Consider the following 21,091-nt stretch of genomic DNA (forward strand, 5'->3'; position numbering starts at 1 on the left):
ATATATATATATATATATATATATATATATATATATGCGCATATATATGTTTATAGATATGTATATATACATACATACATATATATATATATATATATATATATATATATATATATATAAAATATATATATATATATATATATATATTTATATATATATATATATTATATGTTGAAAGAGTGTGATTCTAAAGGCGTGAAGTGTGGGATATGGCAGAGTAGGTTTTTAGAGCTGTTACGGGGAACGAGGCATTTTGTTTGAATGTAATTCACTATCGATTAATCAGTATAATATTCTCGGCAGTGATTCCAATTCATAATTGTGTTGTATAGACCCACTTGTTATTATTCGATATAACATCCTAACAGAAAATTTATTGCCTAAAATTATAAACTTTGATATTGTTTGGAAATTTTGTCCAGACTGAAAAACTTTACTTATACCAATTCAAGAGTCCAATAACAATTCATTTTCGTTTGATAGAATATCTATAATTGGTATGAACAATTCAGCATATATGAAAATTATTTCAGGGAACATAGTGTGTGTGAGCAGTCAATCATCAAGACGGCGAGTCTATGAGGATGGTTTTCATAATCACTTACTGACCAATAAAGAAAAATTGACATAAAAACACTTGGAATGTCGTCTTGGATTTTCTTTATATCATCTCCACGGTGATCACTCGTTTTGGAAAAATGTCATCTTTACTGATGAAAAACATTTTACATCCGTGGAAGCACGGACAAGGCATTGCTGGCGGTGACGGAATACCCGCTCTGAAGAGACAAATATTCATAAGAGAGCTAAGAATGGAAGAGTACGTATTAATTTGTGGAGTTGGATGATTATTTGGAAGGTTCACGGTCAATAATTATGTGGATGCCCTCCTTCCCAGAGTGAGAGCCATGGCCATTCCCGATCCACACCCAATCGTTCTAGTCCATGATGATAGCCCCATTCATACCAACACAGTAATTAGAGCTTGGTTAGAGCATTACCCAGAAATCCAAGTAATAAACTGGCCAACTAAGGCGTGCGACCTCAACCCCATAGAGAACCTATGGACAAAAATGGTGGTCCATCTAAACAAGAGCGTTTGAATTGTAGGTGTCAAAACTTCACTCTACCATATGCAAGAATCTTGTGAGGAGTATGCATGCATGTCTAAATGAAGTTGTAGACACTAATGGTGGATGGACATCACACTAAGGAGCGTTTAGTTTACATTGTATATATGAAAGATTTTTGGATTAGAATTAAAATAATGACACTTTTTCTTTACTTTTCAGCAAATATTTATATTCAGTAAGCAAATCAACTGCATTTGGTCACTGTAGTCTAGTTTTTACACGATTCTCCTGGGGTCATATTATAATCTAAATAAACACAACTATGAAATTATGATGTCTCTTATCAACCACCTTTAATACTAACCGAATATGATTGCTTATTAAGCTTGAAATAACAGCTGGATCCAGAGCTTGGAACTGACATTGTCAAAATAGTCAACCAAACAGAATTCGTGATGCCAGCGTACATAAACAGAAGTTTGTGATGCCAGCGTACATTTGATATACTGTATATTCAAAATATTCTTAATAAAAAATAGAGTGATTACTCAAAAGTGTCACTATTTGTAAATTGCATATTTTATGGACACTTTTGAGTAACCAATCCATTTTTAATTAAGTATATTTTGAATATACAGTATATCAAATGTACGCTGACATCCCGAACTTCTGTTTATGTACGCTGGCATCACGAATTCTGTTTGGTTGACTAAGTTGACATGTCAGTTCCACGTCGTTTAGTGAGGAAACCGAGCTATTTTCTTTTTATAACCCCTTCCCCCTTCCTCAACCTATCTTGCTAATTATTGCTTTCCCAGAATTTAAATAACAACCTAATTACTGTGCAATAAGATGAGAACTGCAGGATTGCATTATTTTGGAGTAAATGGAGAGCGTGGTGTGAGCCACTGTGGGTCATCCAAGTTTGGATTTTCCGACCCCTTCAGTGATACACTAACTGCTGATTTAACTCATGTAAAAAACTGGCTACTAGCAAATAAGTTAACCTTAAATGAAAGAAAGACATACTTCATAATCTTTTCTCTACGTAGAGTTCCGGATAACATACGGGTTGCTATAGGAAATCACACTCTGGATCAGAAGTCCAGTGGTAAATTTTTAGGGATAATTCTTGATGATAAACTAACTTTCTGTGAGCATGTAAATATGACAGTTAATAAAATTGCCAAAGTAATGGGTATCATATATAGATTAAAAGAGTATTTCCCCTTATATATTATAAAACAATTGTATCACTCGTTAGTATCTCCTCACCTAAATTACTGCAATACGGCGTGGGGGAGTAGTAGTAGAAATGTCTTGCAACCATTAATTGTAATTCAAAAAAGACTGGTAAGAATCATAAGCTCCAGTGATTACTTAGCTCATACATCGCCACTCTTCCGGTCTCTCTCGATATTGAAGCTGGAAGACACTTATAAGCTCTCCTTAATGAATATGATGTTCCAAACACTTGTTTTGAACAAATTTCCAGATTTAAGACGAAAAATAATTCAGGAACAATCAGTTCATCCATATGGAACAAGAAATTCAAACTTAACTCTTCCTTTCATACGTATTAATAGATGCGAGCAATCGTATCTATACCAAGGTATTAAACTTTGGAATACTCTGCCCGCTTATCTAAAGGCACTGCTTAGCGTTCGATCTTTTAAGAAATCATATACAAATCTATATCTGGGTATTAAGCTTTATTCATAAATATTTATACTTGCCTACCTAACCACAACGCAAGTATGTTTCATTGTTTAGAATATTTTTTATTTGTAAAACTAATTCTTTTACTGAGTTTTTTGCTTAATATCTACAATTTTTCAATGTATATACCATTAGCTTTCATATACAATCCTTCTTTATCATATAAATATGCATTTCCATTTGATTTTAGGCTAAGAATCTCATTTATATGTATCTATTTGTATACATATGATTATGTATATGTATGCGTACATTTTGTATATCTATATCCATATTTACTTTATTTTTTATTTTTACTTAATTGATGATATTATTTTAGTTGTATTATTGCCCGAAGAGCTCTGCTCCACATGGGCTTGGACTGAGTCTTTTTTTTCTTTTTGTAAATTTTTGTATGTAAATATTTTTTGTCCAATAAACATTATTATTATTATTATTATTATTATTATTATTATTATTATTATTATTATTATTATTAAGAAAGGTTTTTATATCGGGTGACAAACCAGTAAACCTCTTAAGTACAATACACCGACTCAACCATCTTACAGCATTAAATTAAACTAAATCTCCATATTCTGTTTCAAATTTTTCTAAATATCCTATAAATTGCCGATGATTTAATGCAATAGTTCGAAGAAAATTCACAATTTTGATAACCTCTTTCATTACTTGATATAATTCACATGATCTTTCTTGGTGAATGATACAATGGAAGGTAGGTACATCAATGTCCTCATTTGCCTTGAACAAAGTACAAACCCTTCTTCTTTTTTCCTTTCATTAAGGTGTCCCATCTGTGGCGATTGAACTCAATTTTTCCATGATCAATTCAGACTTTGTACATTTTTTTAACAGCGTCAAGAATATCACAGCCTTGAGAGAGGTCTTCCAGTGGAGTTAAAGCTAATTGTTCTTTTCTGACAACAAATTTATCAGTTATGTATCTTATCCAGAGGCAAAGTTGTGCCATGTCTCTCATGTCTGTTGATTCATCGAGTGCTAGGTTAAATGCCAAGAAACAGTTCAAGTCTGTGTTAAGTTGTTGTTTTATGTTTTTAGACAAATTTGCAATTTTTCTAGCTGCCGTTTGTCTGTTCAGTGGCATCATCATTATCCTTTAGGTCAACTTTTGCTTTTCTTATTCATTAAAATCGAAAGCAAGCAATTAAGTCACGCTAACGAGGACTTCTTTAAGCATTTCTGCATTACCAAAACATTTCTTACATCTTGCAATGATCCATGCACATTTAAGAGTGGCAATTTAAAGCATTTCATCTTTACTCAAAAACTTTCTGAGATCATCTCTTTGTATATTCATATAAACTTTTTAACTTTTCCAATTCATGTTTTCTCGTCCCAGAATTAAGGGGATATTTATCTTTATGTGCATTGTGTATGGTATCATTATGTCTTTTGATATCATATATCTTTCCTACAGTAAGAAATTTGTTACACAGTAAGCTAAAGGGTTTACCTTCCTTATCAACTACTAAACATTCTTATTCCCATTCAGGATTTATTTTCTGTTTCACTTTTTTCTCGATCTTTTTCTCTTTTTTTGGTGGTACATTGCTACTGCTTGGACCAGTGTCGGAATCATTTGATGAATCTCTGGGCTCTCTAATTATCCATTTATCCATATTCTTTCCTAAAGAAAAATATTCGTATATTAATGCAACAAACCAGTATCCTCTCTCTCTCTCTCTCTCTCTCTCTCTCTCTCTCTCTCTCTCTCTCTCTCTCTCTCTCTCTCTCTCTCTCTCTCTCTCAATAAAAGAGTACTGTTAAAAATTAAAATGGATAAACGAGTGAAAAAGAAGAAAAATTAAATGGTTGTATTTTGAAACAAATCAATGAAACGGTATATGGTTGCTTGTTGTAATTATAAAGAGTTATTTTGTGCATTTTATATAAAAAGTTAATTGATAATTATTGTTTTCCAAATTTAGTTCAGACGATTCATTAATCGAGCTATATATGGATATTTGCATGTTCATCTCAGTGCCCTAAGCATAAAAATAATCCATCCAATATGTTAACCCCGTCAACAGAGGGAGAATTATAATACTTTTAATGCCATTAACAACGGCGATGTCATTGAAGTTTTAAAATGTCTGCGATAGCAACACCCCTTAACATTATTCCAATTCGATTTGTCAAATAGCAAATAGGAAGCACGGAGTGTTGTGAGATGATATATTAGATATACATTTCACAAAGGAAAATCCAATTTTCAACATAACACTATGAAGGAACTTCAGACCTTTTTTTATATATCTGATGTAGTTACAGGGGTTACTGATTTTTTTTTTATTTAATAGCCATTAGTAATAAGCAACTTACACCCTTCTGTTGATTCACTCATTGCTTCATCATATTTTCACAATTGTCCATCAAGTAAAAAGAAAATGAAGTATATGCCCAATCTCCTTTTTTGGTAAATATATTGAAACCGGGTGAGTTAAAGGTCATCGATATTAGAACTTATTCTCATCATTTTATAGCTGAAGCTGCACACCAAATTTGATCTATATCAATTCGTTACGAGGTTTTATGACAGAAACGTAGTGATTAAAGGTTTAAAGACTGCTCGTGAATGGGAGAGCTAATGGACAGTGACATTGCCCTATCAAGCAAGACAATGCCCTAGAGACTGACCATATTACATATACATATGATCAGCACCCAAGCCCCTCTTCCACCCAAGCTAGGACAAGGAGCGTCAGGAAATGGTTGCTGATGACTCAGCAGATAGATCTATAGGCTCCCCCAAACCTCTCTCCTTAGCTCACAAGGATGGTGAGCTTACAGCAACCAAAGGAACTAACGAGATTGAGCAGAACTCGAACCTCAATCTGGCAATCACCAGGCAAGGACGCTACCAACAGGCCACTACAACCATTGAAAGAGCTACTGATTGGAGCTAAGAAGAACGAAAATATAACTAAACACTAGCCAATTGTAAAATCTTAAAAATCAGTGGTAGAACTTACTTAAAATCAAAATGCAGAAGTGATGAAAAATTGCTGTATATATAATGATCACTGAATACGTAAGCCAATGCGTAGCCACAGTCAATATGATTCTGAAGGGATATGTTAGGTATTAAGATCAGTGGATCCGTCTGAAGAACCCCCCCCCCCCCAAAAAAAAAAAAAAAAAAAAAAAAAAATCCCGTATCATACACGAAGAGAAAAGGTATCAGTCAAGCAATACACTTAAATCTACACTACAAATATACCACGCGGGTATTCAATAACCCTCCTCCCCCTCCTCATGAATCATGGCATTGTAGTTTTCGTTGGTTTTTTCCTTTAATCTGAAATACTCTTGACATTCGCATTAACGTTCACTTTTCCAGACACTTCAGTGACACATTGGTATGAAGACCTGGATATCCTTTGTACTGTACATATGAGCATTATAAATCCGATGAAAAGGAAGAGAAGGAAACTATGATCTTGGCATTCTATTTCTAATGAAATGTGGATAACTACAGAATAAGAATTTTAAAACGGAGCCCAGTTAATAGTGCAGCGTTCTATGTGATGAGCTTTGTTATTTTGAATAATTCCTCTTTTGAAACTATGATGCAACACACAACAGACGCCAGTGAATCTTTTCTTTGTAGTTTACTTTGTAAAGAATATTTTTATTCAGGATAAGCGGTAAATATAATTTTCCTGATGTAAAAAAAGAGAAATAAGCTTTTACGTAATTTTTCTCTCGCGGGCCACTTTCAAAATCTAACGGGCCACTTTTGGCCCATGGAAATAGGGTTAGATAGCAGAGATGATTTTAGACTTTTCCTAGCTTCATGGAAATAAAAACCGGACAAAGTTCTGATTCACTTTGGTTACTCGAGAACACATTAATTCAGGGATTATCACTGGAAGGTCTTTTATTCTAATAGGTTAATCATATATAACATTGCAATTGCAAAAGATATATTTAACCAAATGAAGACGAGCAGTTTGCAAGGGGGCCTACCTGATATGTGAGACCTTCAGTGTCCTTTTCAAAAGTTATATTGAATGAAGATATGCAAAATTGTAAAGTTCTAAATGAGAATTAATTACCCAGTCAGAAAAAAATCTTTATTCGTGATAAATGAATAACGAAGTTGCTCATGTAAATTGTTGGACTGAGACTTGTGGTTGCAATAGTTCATTAGTTGATTAAGTTGACAAGCAGTTAACAAGACAACCAACTGGTATAATGATGAGGACAAGAAACTTACAAGGATATATTTATTTTGTCGAAAATAATCTAAGCACTAAAATTATTATTTTAAATCCGACACTTCAACACAATATTATGTTTTCCGTTATGGCGACCATACCATTGTCCCCAATTAATTCTTTTCCCCATATGTAACCGATTTCTCTTTTTTGTCATTAGCTTCGGGGTTTTAGGGTCCGTGCCTCTCGGATAGTAGATTGTCTATAGTCTTATTTATTCCTACAGGAGTACAGTTGCCACCAGGTCACTATGTACATTGTTCATTATGAATAGTTTAAGTTTGTCAGATTCAACAAGAGTGAGGACATGACAGAATGGTCAGCCCCGTCTCTCAGTTTCCATAAGAATATGACGATGGTACTGCAGATGTTTAATGTGCATTGTGCCGTTCTGTATGGTGTGGCACTATACTGCACAATGGGATTCTGCAGTACCAATCTTTGTTCTCAAGAGAACTTTAATGTCTAAGTATTGGCCCCTTTGGTTGGGTTCGTGACATGACCTGTAAGTTTACCCGTCGGGAAGAGGATGGACATTAAATGTCTCATTGGAATCATGGAATTAGAAAAGTACTGTTCTCCACTCAAGGGATTAACGGATGTAGTGTAATTATTCAGTGGCTACTTTCCACGCTTTAGCTAAGATAAACAGCTCTTCTAGGAGAAGGACATTCCAAAATCAAACTATTGTTTTCTCAAGTCTTTAATAGGGCCATAGCCCCCTGTACCATGGTTTTCCATTATTTTGGGTTAGAATTCTCTTGCTTTAGGGTACACCAAGGAACACTGATTTATTTGCTCTCTTATTTCCTTTCTTCACCGAGCTATTTTCCCTGTTGTAGCCCCATGTGCTTATAGCATCCTGCATTTTCAACTAGGGTTGTAACTTGGCAAGTAATAATCATTATAATAACTACCTCTGACCCAAAGGCACTTCCGGCATCATTACACATATTGATATGAAAAGGAAAGGGGGATGGAGAGGAATGCTTTGGAATTTAACGACCTTTTGAGATGGAGTAAGAGCCTCCTGTTGAGACTAAGCATTGTCTCTGCTTTAAAAAAAGATCTGGAGCACTGTTCTTTCCGTTGAAATGTGATCAGAGAAAATAGAAGAATACTTTAGAGTAAATTTCTATTTCATTGTTTTTGGAAATGGAAATGTTTTATGATTTTATAGTTACTAAAAGTTAATGAACATGGTACAAAACATTAGGGTTGTGGTGACCTATTGGAAACGTCCCTGCCTAGTGATTTGCTGGACTGGGGTTCGAGACCCTCTTAAGTTCGATAGTTTCTAGTTATGTCTGCAACCTCACCATCCTTGTGAGCTAAGGATGAGGGATTTGGTGAGGGAGAGTCTATTGGTCTACCTGCTGAGATGTCAGCAACTATTGCTTGGCCCTCTCTAGCCCTAGTTTGGGCGGAGAGGGTCTAGGGCGCTGATCATATGTATATATGGCCAGTCTCTTGGGCACTGTCCTTCTAGTGCATTGTCACAATCCCTTGCCTCTGCCATTCATGAGTGATCTTTAAACTTTATGACCATTGCTATCATTTAGAGAATTGCACCCAACCAAGCAAGTGATTATTCAGTAGAATGTGTTTCGTGCTCTGACGAGCAAAGCTGTTTTTTTTTTTTTCGATTTGGTCCTCCAAATTTATTTTTAGTGTCTATGTGAATTTTGTATTCATTTTGAATCTATAGTAATTCATTTTACAATTGCATTTACCATGATGATGCTTAATTTCCTCCTCGGCCCTAGAGCTTGTCCTTAGGGCCTAAATCTCGTTCATTCATACAAAGAGATTCGTTGGCGGCCAAGGTTGCCGAAATGATGACGAGATTGTTCTTTAACTCTTTCTCCTTCCAGTTGTCGTTTTGAGTTAAGCTGCGCGTGTCGAGTTTGCTGGTTTTCCAATTGAATCATTGTTTTTCTCTTAGGTTTCACGGCAGTGTCTTTAAAGGCTATATTTATTTATACTTTCTTCCCTTCAGTCATATACAGTATATACATTTACCTGCGCGCACACGCACAAATGCACCTTGCCTATTGAGATGATGTCTAAACAATTAATTAAAAACGTAATAATATAAAAAAGAGTAACTTCATAACTGGACACATTGATATCAATATTTGTTAAATGTTGCTTCATTCCAGTTAATTTTCAAACAATATTATTGACTGGTGTAATGTAAAATTCGTACGCGGCAAAAACAGCCAATATCATAATGAATGGAAGTCATCTATCGAACCCCTGCATTACATTTTATTTAAATCAATATTAATAGATGATGCCATTCGCCTTTTTAGTAATCGTAAATGTGCAAAAGTACACCACCCCCCAGGCTTTCTATCGATTTTTGTCGGTTCCAAGGTTCCTTTTCATATCAAGTCATTTCGGAGAGAGATTACCTGGTGATCGGTTCTACCAGGGTTGGGGAGATTACAGAGAGAGAGAGAGAGAGAGAGAGAGAGAGAGAGAGAGAGAGAGAGAGAGAGAGAGAGAGAGAGAGAGAGAGATCATTTCAATTCTACATCCCCTGAAATGATCTCTCTCTCTCTCTCTCTCTCTCTCTCTCTCTCTCTCTCTCTCTCTCTCTCATGTGTTTATATACCACAGACACACACGCATATATAGGCTATATAAATATACATATATATATGTATATATATATATATATATATATATATATATATATATATGTATATATATAAATATATATATATATATATATATATAGAGAGAGAGAGAGAGAGAGAGAGAGAGAGAGAGAGAGAGAGAGAGAGAGAGAGAGAGAGAGAAAAAAAAAAACTTTTGGTAAAGATAATGGGGATTATGAAATGTAAAGATAATGGGGATTATGAAAAGTAAAATGTCACTTTCTCTAAAAAGAAATTTATTTCATTAGATGGTATAAACTTATGCATCAGAAACTTGGAGCCTTACTAAATCCTTAGAGCTTAAGCTAGTTACAACTCTAAGAGCGATTGAAAGAATAATGATGGGAATAACACTCGGAGACAGAAAAAGAGCAATATGGAAACGAGAGCAAACCAAAGTAGAAGATATTCTAACAGCATGTAAGAAAAAGAAATGGACATGAGCAGGACATATAATGAGAATGACAAACCATAAATTTATTGATGCAGAAATCAAACATCTCTTTGAAACTTTTCTTAAATTATGCTATCCTAGATTTGTCATTACCATTCCATAGTTTATATAGGAAATATTTATTCAAATGTCATTGTTCTTAAAATATATTATTTTTCCTTGTTTCCTTTCCTTACTGGGCTATTTTCCTTGTTGGGGCCCCTGTGCTTATAGCATCTTGCTTTTCCAACTAGGGTTGTAGCTTAGCAGGTAATAATAATGATAATAAATAATAATAATAATAATAATAATAATAATAATAATAATAATAATAATAATACCAAATCACTTAGTAAAGCACGGAAAAGATTTTACTGCCCCTCAACTAAAACTGAGATCCAACTAGCATGTTAATTCTTCCGTTCTCAGCTAGCCTTGCTAATTTGAAAAAATAAGAAAATATGATTAGAGTAAATAAAAACATCATCATCATAATCATCATGTTCTCCTACGCCTATTGACGCAAAGGGCCTCGGTTATATTTCGCTAGTCGTCTCTATCTTGAGCTTTTCATTCAATACTTCATGCTTTATAGTTCTCGGCCATGTAGGACTGATCTCTCTCTCTCATCATGATCTCATCCACATATGGCATTCGAGTAATCTCTCTTATAGTTTCATATCTAATCCTGCCTTGCCATTTAAATCCCAATATCCTTCAGAGGGCTTTGTTCTCAAATATTCTAAATCTATAGGGGAGTGTTTCATTGTCATACTATGACTCATGTCCATAGAGTAACACCAATCTCACTAAACTGATATATAGTTTGATTTTTATATGTAATTTCAGGCGATTTGATTTCCAAATTTTACTTAACCTAGGCATTGTCGGCTTTGCTTTCTTCAATATTTCACTAAACTCTAATTCTAAAGACCTTGTATTTGAGATCATAGTTCCTAAATACTTGCATGATTCTACCTCATTAATCCCTTTCTGCTTCCAATGATATTTCATCTTCCATTGCATACTCCGTTCTCATCATCGCTGTCTTTCTTCTATTTATCTTCAGCCCAACATCGTGTGATATTTCATGCATTCTGGTAAGGAAGCATTGCAAATCCTGTGGTGTTATGCTAACAAGGACAGCATCATCAGCTTACTCTAGGTGTGCTAAATTCCTCACCAATTCAGTCTAATCCTTCTCCACCATCTTTGACTGTTCTACGCATTACAAAATCCATGAGGAGGATAAACAACATAGGTGACAACACATTCCCTAGGAGTACACTGTCACTGGAAATTCATTTGATAAGACTCCACTAATATTAACTTTGCACTTGCTATGCTCATGAACAGACTTAATCAAATTTACCTATTCAAGATGAATTCCATAATAACAGAACTCTCCACAAAATTGGCCGGTGCACATTATCAAAAGTCTTTTTCATAGTCCATAAATGCCATTAAAAGTAGATTTCTATATTCTATGCATTACTGTACATGTCTCAAAATAAAAATTCTGCTTGTTCATCTCTCAGCTTTTCATCAATCCTTCTCTCCAGTCTTTTAGAATAAGCATATTATATATTTTCAAAACAACTGACGTGTTACGCCTCTGTAAATTTTGCAATCAGTCAGGTCTCCTTTATTTTTGCCATTTTTCACCAACACTCCTAACTCTCGTTCATCAGGTTTTTCCTCTTCATGCTACATTCTACAAAATACTCTTGTAAGTAGTCTGGGAATCACTTCATTTTCGGCCAGTATTATCTCGGCAATTATTCCATCGTATCCATTGGCATTCCATCTCTAGTTTTTTAGCATAGCTTAGACTTCAAACACACTGAATTCATTCATGGGCACATCAAGGTCTTCATCAACTTCAGGTATATCAATCAAATTATTCCCTCATATCTCCTATTCATAACCTCAATTAAGTGTTCCACCTAACGTTGTCTTTCTTCATCTTCTGTTGTTATAAGAGATCCATCTCTCTTTTTAATGGGTATATGCTTCTTCTTCGTTGCCCCAGTCGAGATTTCATTAATAATTCTGTAAGCAATTCTTACACCATAGCCACTTCCTTAGTTAATAGCTTTGTCAGCCTCATTTGCTTTACTGTCTAAATATTTTTTCCAATCATTCACTTTTAAGTACAACAAAACCATTAAGTGTAAAATATCCAAAAATAAAGGGGACAGGAAACAGAAGAAAAGGGGGTCTACGTTATTCCATGTCAGGATTGCAACAAAAGTTAAGTTGGGAGACAAGCAGAGCGCTGCAAATTCGTTTGCAAGAGCACAGAAGGGCTCGCTCTATTGGCCTCCAAAACAGTGCTGTAGCTAGTCATTCTCTAGATCTTGACCATAGAATTTATTTCAATGATACCAAAATAAGATATAAAGACTTATATATTGATCGGAGGAGGGTAGTTGAGGGAGCCTGATTCATGTAATGGACACGTTTGATAATAGTAAATATTTTAATCAGATAGACGACATTATTAGTAATGTGATTTTTAGAAATGTTCTTAAAACATTTAGAGCTGCAAATACTTCTGTCGATCTACTGCTTCTTCGTGTGGAAGCTCATGGCATTGATGATATTGATCAGAGCCATAATGCCAACAACAACGGGGAGCCACCGTTGCAGGATACCGACATCAATCTTTTGAAAAACCGATCGCCACCGAGACGATCGGTTAGAATCCTTAATAGTCGACAAAATATCCAGTTACCTGGCGACTAGCTATTTTAACATGAAGACTGTTCACTCGTTAGAAATTGCCACTTCTTTTTAATATGATTTTTTATCTTCAACTACTACTTTAGTTTAATTACCTTTATCCTGTAATTGTCATTTGTTTTTAGTCTACCTTTGAAACATTGTAAATCTTTTTTATTTTTAGCTGAAGAGATACTTTGTAAAAAGTGCGAAAGCTTCTGCAGTTTTTACATATACAACGTATATAATTGTGGATTTTAATACCCAAGATCAATAGACACGGCATGGTGTTTTATTCAAGTTAAATTTGTAATCTTGACTGGGGTTCGGAATCCGCTCAAGCCCGATAGTTTCTTGTAGTGTCTGCAACCTCGCCACCCTTTTGAGCTTTGGAGGGGGTTGGGGTTTGAAGGAGCCTGTAGGTGTGCCTGCTGAGTCATCAGCAGCAGGATGAAGGGGGTGGGGGATGACTAAGACGCTGATATGAACAGTCTCTAGTGCATTGTCACTGTCCCTTGCCTCTGCCAATAATGAACGATCTTTAAAACACTCATTTCATTCTCCTCTTACGAGAATTCTTAAATAAATGCACCTAATTTCAGAGTGAGTCATTCGCTTAAAACTATTCGAATGATCCCTTAAAATGATGACATCGGAAATAACCACTTTGCGGTTTAATGTGGGAATTTAACAGGTGATATGAATAACCTGATGCATAATGAACCCTTTACCTTATTTTATCACTGATTTATGGTCACTACCGTCCAATGATAGCTAGGTTTCTTCGTTATTTCATCAACACATGGTTATTTACGTCCATAAATATTCATAAGTAAGTTTTTTTTATATTGAGGCTAATGTTTTCACATAGATTTCTCTTCATGAGATAAGATATGTATAGAGGGTGTTATTGCAATGCAACCAATAAACATACACGACCCATAGTACTGTACATGAAGTGCAGTCGCTGATATAAAGACGAAATTACTTCAATTAATGTTGAGAAAGAATGAATGCATAAAGAATTTTTGTTTCATTGATCTTGTTTCCTTGAAAAATGTACGTGAATCCCTTATTAGAGATCTAGCTAAAATTAATGCATGTTACAAAATATGGGTATGAATTGGAACTCTAGCAAAACTCAAAGTATGACTGTTAGTAGGTCAAGGACAGTGGCTCAACATTGACCCAATCACTCCTAAAATCTAATCAAATTGTCCCTGGATCATGGCCAGTCATCCCACAAATTTCATGAGATTTGCCCACGATATAGCAAAAAGAAATTTTTGACCTTTTTTGTGACCTTGACTTGATCATGCTGTATATCACAAAATAGGTAATGGAATTATGCATATTTTGTTACTAATTTCATGCAAATTGGATATAATTTTACCACAATATAGCAGAAAGTCGCTTTTGTCTTTTTTTGTGACCTTGACCTTTGACCCAATCACTCCCAAAGTTTAATGAAATTATCCTTGTTATTCAAACAAATTGGAAAACGATGGCTGCGTAATGACAAAACCTGTACTTTTTGCAAGTTCATTGACCTCGCTGGTCTTCGAACCTTAACTGCTAACAAGGGTAATGATATCACTATATTATGTTGTATATCACAAGATAGGCAAATGAATTGTGTACATTTTGTCACTAGTTTCATACAAACCAGATAAGAATTGACCACGATCTAGCAAAAAGAGTTTTTTTGTCTTGACCTTTAGATTTGGCCCAATCATGTATATCATAAGATAAGCTATTAAATTGTACACGTTCTGTCACTAGTTTCATGCAAATCGGATAAAAATTGACCACGATGTAGGTAAAAGACATTTTTTACCCTAACCTGTGACCCAACCACTCAAATCTCAAGATAGGCAATTGAATTATGTACATATTGGCACTAGTTTCATACAAATCGGATAATTGACCCAAATATAGCAAAAAAGAAAAATAATTACCCTTTTTTTACTTTGACCCAATCACTTCCAGAATCTAATCGAAATGTCCTTGGATCATGCCCAATCATTCCAATAAATTTCGTGTGATTTGGCCAAATTTTGTGTTCTTGACCTTGATCTTTGATCCAATCACTTAGAAAATCTAATTAAATTGCCCTTAGATCATGGCCAATCAATCATCCACCAAATTTCATGAGATTTGCACATGATATAGCAAAAAGACATTTTTGACATTTTTATGACCTTTACCTTGATCCTGTTGTATATCATAAGCTATTCAATTGAATTATGCACATTTTGGCGAGTTTCATGCAAATTGGCTACAAATTCACCAATAAATAGCATAAAGACGTTTTTTACCTTAACTTTGAGCTTTGATTTAATCACTCAACTTTCAAGAGAGACAACTAAATTATGCACATTTTGGCACTAATTTCATGCAAATCAGATAAAAATTGACCAGGATTTTGCGAAAATTAGGTTTTTTACCTTTTTGTGACCTTGACCTTGCCCATTAACCCAATCACTTCCAAAATCTAATCAAATTTTCCTTGGATCATGGCCAATCATGGTACCAAATTTCATGAGATTTGCCCATGATATAGCAAAAAGACATTTTTTTACCTTATTTGTGACCTTGTCCTTGATCATGTATATCATAAGATAGGCAATTCCACTATGCACATTTTGGCACTATTTTCATGCAAATCGGAGAGAAATGGACCAATATTAGCAAAAGGACGTTTTTGACGTTGATCTCGGCATTTGATCCAATCATTCGGATCACAAGATAGACAATGGAATTATGCACATTTTGTCACTAGTTTTATACAAATTAAATAAAAATTGATCACTATATAGCAAAATGATGTTTTTGGCCTATTCGTTACCTTGACCTTGATATTTAACCCAATCACTCCCAAAAAATAATCAAAGTGTCCTTGGATCATAACCAATCATCCCACCAAATTTCATGATATTCATCCAAATAGTTTTTGAGTGATGTGAATCATCCCCAGACACACAGACAGACATACAAAATACATGCCTATAAAAACAACCTTCGCCGCAACGAAGTTGGCGCATTTAATAAATACCCCTATCAATTGTAACCTTCTTGGGTAGGCAACAATAAAATTGACAATGGAAGTACGAGTATAGAATATGACTATGTCAAATTTTAGGCTAAAACTTTAAGTAATTTTAAGTTTAAGTTATATAATCAGATTACTTTCACACACACTACTGAAGAAGCCTCGATCCCTAATATAGCTTCAGAACTCCTGCTGCTGGAAAAAAAAATCCCCTTAAAGCTTCAAGACGTTCTGGAAGAAGAACATTTCTCCAAGACCTATAGGGTTTTGAGCCGCAGGGAGTGTCCTTAGACTTCACCTTGTGTGTTCTTGTTGTGCTCATCTCGTCGACATACTGTCCGTTTTCTATGTTCCCATGTCAATGTCTATTTTCTTCTGTATACTCGAAATTAACTAGAAGTTTCTATAATCAAGATTCCTGTTCCCAGGACGCTTCTCCTACCGTCAATCATCAAACCCTATCATCCCAAGCATCCTGGAATCCTAGCTCATACAAAAGAATCTTCGGAAATCTTGGAATACAGGTATTCAACTGGATGGACTTTAAACCAAGGATGGGAAATCCTTTGGGCCTTGGAAAATACAGTAAAGTATATAGTCTCAAAGGATTTTCTTCTCCCGCCTGCATTAAAGTGTTCATAGAAACAGATAGATGTCACAACATATTTTTTAGAGGTATTGGACCAGAACTTCTTAAGTGATGAGAGTGTGCCCACTGTGTATGGAGTCACCCTTAACCCCCTGTGCATCATCATGTCCGCTCACCAGATGACCCTGAGAGACTGGGTCAGGAAGTTCAAACAGACCTTACACGAGGTATTGCTTGTGCTGCAGGATATTTGCTGTATCGTCGAAAGATTTCATGAGGCAGGAGTCTGCCACAATGACCTTCACCAAACAAATATAATAATTGATATAGTATCCGGTAGAAATAATGTTTCCATAATTGGTTTCAGATCTATGACGCTCATACATAAGAAACATTTCTACAGAGGGAAATTGTCTGAAAGTGAGTTAAAAAGACTTATTTATAAGTGGGAGAAAAAACCATGGTATTGTGACGGAGCCGAGAGAGGGTTGTGAACTCAAAGGCAGGAAGCAATCGACTGAGTTATATTATTGTAGAACACTCTCCTTATATACAAAACCTCAAGGCAACAGGACATAACAAGTTCACAAGACAGACAATATTACAGAGGAAAAACCAGACATGAATTTTCATGTTCGTTTTAGTGCGAAGGAAGAGCGAAGATACAGTACAAGCATAATATATACAAAAGGAATTATGTACAATTGTGTGAAACATGGTTGGTACATGGCTCCCCCCCTAAAAATGACATACTGTACATGTTAAATAGGGCGCCCTGATCTAGAGAGGCGAACTGTAGGCGGGTCATCTGGCAGAAGATAAGCAGGTTTTAGACGATCAATGGTGATAAATACCGTGCTTGGCAGGAACCGTGGGCGTTTGGTGAAGTTCTGGACGGAAAACTTCCTGGTACGACGTGAGGAGGTGGGCGTAGGCATCCGTGGGTGCGCTAATGTGGAGAGCGAGGTTAGAGGGGGCGGGTTGAAGAGGTGTCGACAAGTACGAGTCTGCGTTGACCAATCGTCGGTGGGCGACATCGACCAGAAGGTGGAAATGAGAGAGGAAATCCGCACCGAGGATTGGCATGGTGACGTCAGCAACGAGAAACTTCCAATTGAATTTACCGTTTCCGAACGATAATGTGAGGTTCTCGTAACCGTAGGTGGGTATCGCAGATCCGTTGGCAGCTACCAAGCGGACGTCGGCAGATGTAGATAGACTACGTCGTGTCTTGAAGAGTTTCCTTGGCAAAAGAGAACGACAAGCACCCGTGTCTACCAAAAATCGCACGCCCGTTCCTGCATCCTGTAAAAAGAAAAGATTAGAAACACGGGAGGCCACCGCCACGAGCAATGGCCTACTTACACGTTTTTTGGCCACTGACAATCCTCGGCACATTTCTTCGCAGTTGCCCCGAATCTGAAGCGGATGGGAGGTAGTAAGTGGCTGTAGAAGTCGTTTGTTGGGGCGCGAGCGATTGGTGGGTGGTGGGCGGCTTTGTCTCTGCTTCGGCACGTCACGGTGTGGGCGTGTATGTCCTACGGCATTCATGTCAGCTTCAGTTGACATTGAATAGGCATCCTCTTCGTCAGGGGTGGAGGCGTTGATGGAGGTCTTGAAGTGGCTGTCCAAAAGGGCGTCGGCTTTGGTCATCAAGTCCTTTATGGGTAGACTATCGACATCGGGTATGGCAGCGCGTATAGGTCCGGGTAAACGGCGTATCCAAAGGGCACGAAGTAGGTTCACCTCACGAGGAGAGCCGTCCCCGGCAGGTTGAAGGCGAGCGATACTGGTCATTTCCCTGAGGGCAAGCGAAGCCCTTTGGTCCCCCAACGGTTGTTGCGAGAGCTGAAAAAGCTTTGGTACACGGGCGGCTGGCGACGGCGAGTACTGCTGCAGAAGGTATGTTTTGAGGGCGTCATACGCTATTGGCGTGTCTCCTTGTTCACAAAGCCAGTCGGATATTTCCGGGAAGGTGTCCTCGGGTATCGCCGCGAGAACATAATCTGCTTTGGTGGTTGAGCGAGTCACGCCGTTGATGCGAAACTGGACTTCTGCGCGCTGAAACCAAGCAAATGCTTCTCCCCTGGCGAACGGTGAAAGTTTCAGTGGGGCGGCCGCAGCGCCAACTGCTGTAGTAGAGTCCGCCATAGTACTAACGATGGAGGGGCGAGGGAGGTGGGGGTGGAAGGCAGTGGGAGCGAGTCGACTTCCGGGGTCACCAATGTGACGGAGCCGAGAGAGGGTTGTGAACTCAAAGGCAGGAAGCAATCGACTGAGTTATATTATTGTAGAACACTCTCCTTATATACAAAACCTCAAGGCAACAGGACATAACAAGTTCACAAAACAGACAATATTACAGAGGAAAAACCAGACATGAATTTTCATGTTCGTTTTAGTGCGAGGGAAGAGCGAAGATACAAGCATAATATATACAAAAGGAATTATGTACAATTGTGTCAAACACGGTTGGTACAGTATGATCCCTTTCTCTTTCTTGGAGGAGAATGTTCTCCCACTACAAATGCATATTCTGTTGCTTATATCATTAGTTGGGCAATTGCATTTGAGTATGTAGGGACCTTTCATCAAATACTATCCGATATTTGTAACAATAGAGCGTACTGAGAAATGTGTTCTGTTACATTATTCAAAGAAGAATTGAGGAGGTTGGAAAATGGAAACCACGACTTTGAACTTTTGAGTAGTTACAAATACTATTTGCGTGAGAGAAATATATCCAACTTCAAGGTTATAAGCTTATCTGCTGCACTTGAAGGATCTATACCTTAACTTAACAGATGGAAGGATACACAACCGAGCTCCCTCACTTGGAAGCTGCTTAGAGTAACTGCCAGCGTAAAGCAGGTTTGACTTAACTAACAAACAAAGGATACTTGTTGTAACCTACAGAACATATTGTGCAGAGTGAAAAAGCTTGGCTTCCTCTATAAAGATATGTTCCCTAATAAAAATGTAAAAGCTCTTTGTCAGATAAACAAATAGTCAGGTATCTAGATTAATTCTTTCAAATATCAATGTTTTGGTGATTCTTTTAGAATAACCTAGAAGACTATCTATGCAGGAGGAAAAATCTCAGCTTTTTCTAGAAACCAGTCAAGTTCTTATAGGGCTGCCAAAGAAAGTTTAGGTGGAAAATGAAGCTTCTACTTTATAATGGCATGGATGGCTGGAAAAGTGAGCATCCGATAACTCCTGCTGAAACGTTTGGATTGTTATGTAGACTTTGTAAGGAGGACATGAGTGAGTAAAACCTTGGATATTGTGACTAGCTGCCTGACATGAAGGATTTAGGGTTTAATTGCTCAGCTTGAAGCATTCCTGGCCTAATTGGCCCTCTTGAAAGATGCTTAGAATAACTGGCCAGCTTAAAGGAGGTTTGGCTTAAGGGAGTAACCTAGAAGACTTATTGTGCAAATGGAAAAAGCTTGGCTTTTTCTAGTATACTGTGTTCCCAGATGAAGAAGTACAAGATCTTTGACAGGTGAATAAATGGTTAGATATGTAGAATTATTCTTTCAGATATTAACCGTTTGGTGATTTTGTAAGAATAACTTAGTAGACTAGCTATGCAGATGAAAAAAAGCTCAGCTTTTTTCTTGTCTGCACTCACGTACTTATAGGGCTGCCTAAGAAGGTTTACATGGAAAAAGAAGCTTTAGGATGGCATGGCTTGGAAGGAGAACATCTGATAACTGCTGCTGAAGGATTTAGGTTTTAACTGCTCAGCTTGAAGCTTTCTTGGCCTAATTGCCTCTCTTGAAAAATACTTGTAATAAGTAGTCATCTCAAAGGAGTCTTGGCTTAACATAGTAACCTAGAGGACTTATTGTGCAGATGGAAAAAGCTTTGCTTCTTCTAGTATGCTGTGTTCCCTGATGAAGATGTACAAGATCTTTGTCAGGTGAAAAAATGGTTAGATATCTAGATTTATTCATTCAGATATCAACCATTTGGTGATTCTGTTAGAATAACCTAGAAAACTAACTATGCTGAGGGAAAAAGGTCAGTTTTTTCTCGTATGCAGTCAATTCCTTATTTGTGCTGCTTAAGAAAGTATAGCTGGAAAAAGAGGCTCCTGCTTTAGAGTGGCATAGCTGGAAAGTTGACCATCCGATACCTGCAGCTGAAACGTTTGAATGGTTATGTAGTCTTTATAAGGAAGAGATGAGTGAGTGAAACCTTTGATGCTGTGACTAGCTGCCTGAAATGAAGGATTTGGGGTTTAACTGCTCAGCTTGAAGCATTCTTGGCCTAATTGCCCCTCTTGAAAGATACTTAGAATAACTGGCCAGCTCAAAGGAGTTTTGGGTTAACGGAGTAACCAAGAGGACTTATTGCGCAGATGGAAAAAGCTTGGCCTCTTTTAGTATGCTGTGTTCCCCGAGGAAGAAGTACAAGATCTTTGTCAGGTGAACAAATGGTTAGATATCTAGATCTATTCCTTCAGATATCAACTGTTTGGTGATTCTGTTAGAATAACCTAGAAGACTAGCTATTCAGAGTGAAAATGCTGAGCTTTTTTCTCGTATGCACTCAAGTCATTATAGGGTTGCCAAAAAATGTT

This window comes from Palaemon carinicauda, chromosome 22, assembly GCF_036898095.1.
Source record: "Palaemon carinicauda isolate YSFRI2023 chromosome 22, ASM3689809v2, whole genome shotgun sequence".
Taxonomy (NCBI): domain Eukaryota; kingdom Metazoa; phylum Arthropoda; class Malacostraca; order Decapoda; family Palaemonidae; genus Palaemon; species Palaemon carinicauda.